The following is a 5988-nucleotide window of genomic DNA, read 5'->3' as shown; positions in this document are numbered from 1 at the left end:
TTGTAGAGGTTCACATATAGCTAGAAGGTACTTGGTGTGCTCAGGAGGCATTCAGAGTAAAGTGAGAGGGGCCTGTAGAAAGAAAAGCAAAATGAAAAGTGGGACAACAATCCAGAAAGCTAACGCAATGTACTTACATTTAATAGCGAAAGCAAGAGGCAACAGTTAGAAATAACGTAACCTTGAGTTAACACAAATAGTTCAAATGGTTGTGGACTGAATAGAAGAAGCTTTCGCTTAACGGACTTCCGTGTCAAGTAGCAGTGGATCACCAGTACCTCCAAGCAGGAAACTAGGTATATATTAGATGCGAAACTGAAGCAGATAGTACAGTCTGCCACAACCTGTGGGATAAAATGATCGAACTCAGTGATGGTATATTATATACTGTCATGTAAACATAGTGTTAAACAGTACATTGTTCGTTCGTTCAGCAGTAAGATGGCAGATCCAGACTTGCGTAGTAAGGAAAGAAAGCCTATGGACTGTGTTATTCCTTTTCTAGTGTGTGTCTAGTCTTCTCTTAAATGATGCGATTGAATGTGCAGAAATCACTGCTTCGAGTAACAGGTTTCAAGAATTAATGACTCAGTGTGAAAATCTGCATGCCACGGGTGTTTTGTTCGTTCTTGGCTTTTCTGCACTCCTACTGTGTCCTCTAAGATGTCCCGATCTAGTAGGAAGAAAATGAGAAGATATATATTTTGCCCAAAATTATTTCTTAGAACATTATGTATCAAAAACAGATCACCTCTTAATCTGCGATAGGATAGGGTAAATAGGTCTACTTTTCCAATTCGCTCTTTGTATGGTGAACCTGAAAGTTCTGAAACTGCACGGGTAGCTGCCCTTTGTACGTTTCTCGGGATATCGGAGTCACCTTTTGAACAAGGGCATCAGTCACTCGTTAGTCCAGCTAATCACGATATTTAAGTCTGCCTGAAGTACATACGCAATCGCGTCTCTCGTTATTTCTCACTAGATTTTCACATCATGAGCGTATAATAACATTATGGACGCAACTATACTTGAGAGTTAGTTCACACACATTATAAAAAGTGAAGAATCTAGGACAGAACCTTACGTACTCCACTAAGTACTGGTCTCGGGGAGGAGCATTTGTAATTTGTTCTTACTTTCCGTCTACGACCTACTAAGTTATCGTTAAGCCATTTTAGCAAAGGTCCGACAAAGCCAAGTTTTTCTAGCTTCAAGAGCAGCTCTACTGGATAAAAAACCAATCGAATGAGTTTCATTATCAAACACTTCTGACGTCAACCATGTTTCTGGTGTAGCAATAATATCCGGGTTTTCTTCATCCACCATTTTCTTGAGCTCCGCCATTTTACTTTGAGTGCTGTGAGCATTTGTATAGCACAACTTCTAATTACGTAGAAGACTTTCTCTTACCACTGAGAGTGGTCTGAGAATCGTTTTGATCCAAACGTTTACGATCTGAAAACCCTTAAGTGCGAGGTTTTTTCCACCGTTTCTACTTCAGCCGATCGTCTCTTGGTACGGTCAACCAGGCTGAGGCATATATTCTGAACCCAGTCAAGTTGCGTGTATTTTTCAGTGTTACGTTTCTTTCTTCAGCCGAAGCAATGGTAACCTTTAAGATGCGGCTTTTCTGAGTACTTATTGAATCCACTTTTTGTCATATTCTCTAAAGCTTACAGATTCTAACTCCTGAAACTATTTCCGGTAGTAGCTGGCTCATTAAGGATTCAATGTGGCTGGGGTCGTGTTCAAATCTAGCCTTCGGTTCCTTTTTGGGAGATTCTCTCAACGTATAAAAAATGACTGACCTGTAGGCGAGGTCCGTCTTAACACACTTTAGAACATTAACTCCTGAAATCTTTTCTTTCCTGCAATCCAAGTTGATATCAAACGCAGGGGCTTCACTCTGTTTTCCTGCTTTTCTTTTTCTGAGTTCAAATGGTTCAAACTGTTGTGGACGGAATAGAAGAAGCTTTCGCCTAACAAGCGTCCGTGTCTAGCATCAGGGGATCACCAAATCCTCCGAGCAGGAACCTAGGTATGTTAACAATAAAAAAGGAAAAGATATTAGTAAATCACAGTGCGATACTATCCTTAGTCCTTAAGAATAGATCAAGTTGCCTCTTAAAGGACTCCTGGGAAGTCGCTTGAACTAGCTCGACCGGCAGCGAATTCCAGTATTTGACAACCCTTAAGGAGTAGAAGTTATGTCTACAGTACGTTCTGCTATGTTGTGTCTCCAATTTTTGGGTGTTACCTCTTAGGTTAGTGTTCGAACTAAGCTTAAGTAGGTGTTTGAGAGGATGTCCAGAAGTGTTAAGGATACTATAAGCCATCAGAAGGTCACTTCGAAGACGTCTATACTCTAATGGGTACAGGTTAAGTGAATGGAGGCGCTCTTCCTAAGGTTTAAATTTGAGTCCTCGAACTGATTTCGTGGCTCGCCGTTGGATACACTCCAGGGTGTCCTTATTCCTTTGGAGTGAGGGAGGAAGTACTATGTTTCCGTACTCTAAATGGGGGTGGATAAAACCATTGAAGATTATATGGAAAGTTCTTTCGTCGAACTGTCCAAAAATGCACTTCAACGTTACCAGTGCAAGGTTTACTCGGAAGGCATTTTTGTCACAGTTAGCGTAAGACTTTAAATCATGGGGCACCAGGACTACTAAATCTTTTTCGACTTGGGATACTACTAGAGAGGAGTTTCCTAAGTTATAACTGTAGTCTGCGACATGTCGCAGATGGACTACTTTACACTTTGAAGTGTTGAGAGTAAGTCCATTATTATCTGCCCAACTTTGGAGTCGAGTCAGATCCTCCTGAAGTGGCTGTATATCGTCTTGATTGCGTATCTCTCTCCAAAGTTTAACATCATTGGCAAGGAGTAATAATTCTGACGTTACCTGTTGAGGAAGATCATTTATGTAGATCAAGGAGAGAAGAGGTCCCAGTACTGAGCCCTGGGGGACCCCGCTAGGACATTCCATAGCCGGAGATAAAGTGAAATTAACCCTGACCTTAAAGTGTTGATTTTTTAGGTATGAAGTAAGCCAATCGATTAGAGGTGGTCTGATACCCAATCGTTTGAGCTTATTGACAAGACATATATGGTTAACCTTACTAAAAGCTTTTGAGAAATCTACGTAGATGATATCAACCTTCCCCTTGTGATCGAGGATGCTTGTCCATCCATCCACCGCAGTCAGCAGGTTGGTTATACAAGAGTAACCCTTCCTGAAACCATGCTGTTGGGGTGAGAAGAAATTTAAGGACAGTAGGTGGTCGTTTAAACCGTCGCATATCAGGGACTCCATGAGTTTTGAAGGTAATGACAGAAGAGCCACCGGTCGGTAACTTGAAGGTTCGCTGCGACCTCCTTTGAAAATTGGTGTGATGTGATCCAGTTTCCAATTTTCCGGTAGTTCTCCTAGACTTAGCGAGTGTGAAAAGCATCTAGTAAGACATCTTCTACGTCGGTAGCATTCTTAAGTGTTATACGAAGTAGCCTCGGGTGATTTTGATGCTTAGATTCCTTTCCTCGAGTGAGCCGTGTGACTGTCAAAGGCTCTATTCTTGGAAGTCCAAGTTTCTTGTTCAATTTTCCCCAGAGCATCCTATCATTTTTGTCCTGCAAACTGAGAGGAAGTTCAGGGTTGTATTTGAAGTTCATGACTATGAGAGAGTCATCATGAACCGTTATTGTCGTCCCAGGTTTTCCAATGCATTCAGGTTTAGCACCTTGTTGTTTGGTGGTCGAAGCACGTTTATGAATCCTTGGCTCTTCTATGACCGGACGGACAATCTTGGGGGTAGGCTGTGCGACCAGATCACCAGTTGACTTCCGTTCAACAGCTGGGATTTTCAACTTAGACTGTGACGCTTGGCCCTTTTTAGCTCTTTTGACATGGGTCCAATCACCTACAGAGTTTTTGGGAACCACTGTCGCGTTCAAGGAACTTGAGCTGTGAGACCAGAGTTTGCTGAGGGAGTCGAGTACCGTCGTCGCAATCATGGTGCTAAGTTTCAGCGTGTCATCATTAATGTTGTTGCACGCTCCGTCGTTGGTAGACCTGTCGACATCCCTGTTCTTGTTTTCAATGCGCTCTCTTGTTTTTCTACCCACTTTTGACTGTCTTTTCCCAAGTTTGCCGACAACTTGCTCTGCAGACCTGTCAGTAGGACAATGATATTACTCAACAAGACTGCAGCATCCGTGTTGCACGTAACACATTACCACTTATGATCCGACTTGCTGAGTCTGTTGTAAGGAATGTTTAAGGTATGATTACTCAGTCTAATTTTCTTTTATTAAGGTACTTGTTAAGCAAGAGCATTTTATTAGGTTAAAGAAAATAAGTGTTAACAAGGTATGAGTGGACATACAACTGACAAATGGAGTGGATTCAGAAAGAAGCTGAAAGTATGAGATTATGTGTGGTCATAAAATATAGTGCTAAAAACAGTTATTGTGATATACAATTGACCAACTTCCTATTTTATGGAGGCTGTTGGAGCCCTTTTCATCTTTTTTTGTATTATTATTATTTGTTTTAGGTATCATAGGATCTTGAATAGGCTTCGTATATTAGAGAATTGTCTAGTTAGCTTGTAATAGGATTACTGGGTAGGAAGTGAAACCAATTCAACGTTCGTAACACGATTTAATGAGGCATTTTGCATGATAAATCAGCATTAATACCTTAAGTTCGTAACATCCCACTAAACCATAAGGAGCCGTAATTAAACAAAATGTTCTGCCCTACAGACATGGGTGGATTGAAGTTACCTCTCCAGCATCACGTTTGCTGGTCATTAACGCCACCCTCCCTCTTTCTGTGATGTGAGGCTCTCATAGTTGGAATACACTGTCTCTACTAGGTCCATGTTACAAGCAAGTTAGATAGTTAAAAAGTTTGTTTTATGGGTTAGATGTTCATATAGTATATCACACTGCTATGAAGAGAACTAATGGTTTAAAGAAGTAAGGACTAATAGCAAATCGAAAAGTATGAGAGGGTATAAAATTGTAGAAAAAAAGATCCCTATCCGTTGTCCAACCTGCATAAATGTGCGAACATTGAGGGCAGCAAGTTTGAATGGTGCACGTTGTTTCAGGAAAACTGCTTCAGTACTTATATTCGGTGGTAACATACAATTTTCAACCGAACCATGACTGGAGAACGTTTAGATACAGTCGAATTTCCACCAAAGACGAGCCGCTGTATAAGTATAAAATAGGGTGAATAATGTGGTAAATAATAATAGTAATAGTAATAATAATCATTTGAATCATTCGATTGTTAGTTGAAGCAAGTAAAGTAGGTTCCATAATTATAGGCAGTTCATCATATTTGTGTATGGGCTGTGATACTGCCCGGGTGCCTAGACCGAAGCAGTTGGTGTTTTCAGGGGGCCACACATCGAGCCTCTGACCTAAAGGTCTAACCCACAAGGCAGTGGAGCATCGTAGGGAGATGCAGTCCCATGGAAGCCGGTGACCAACGACTGGTTCATACGCCATTTGTTCCTTCAGGATACTGGAGCCCATGTGCACCATTGATTTGGGATCCGGTTAAATCGTCACTTTCTTATCATGCCACAAAAGAAAATGAAGACCCCTGCTCCTAGGCGTTCAGCCAAACGTAGGAAAACGACACAATTTAACACCACTACTGACACGATTTCCAACAGTTTCAACGAGACGAGCCACTCCGTTCATCCGGAAGCAGACAAGCTTTTACCAGTTGTCTCCATTCCAGACATGTTGAAAACTCTGATGGTAAACAGTGATGATAGTCGCAACTGCAACCATATGGATGTTATAAAAAAGTTGCAAGTAGACATGAACATTCTCAACCCGCTTAAATATCTCATCAACCCCAACCTCACAGAGACTCCAGATCAAATGAATGACATAAATATTTTCCTAGATCGTGTTGCATCAGAGATATTTGAAAGTATAAGACGATCTAGCAATGCAATTGT

The sequence above is a fragment of the Schistosoma haematobium genome, chromosome ZW (assembly GCF_000699445.3).
Source record: "Schistosoma haematobium chromosome ZW, whole genome shotgun sequence".
NCBI classification, from domain to species: Eukaryota; Metazoa; Platyhelminthes; class Trematoda; order Strigeidida; family Schistosomatidae; genus Schistosoma; species Schistosoma haematobium.
This window is presented reverse-complemented; position numbering follows the sequence as displayed.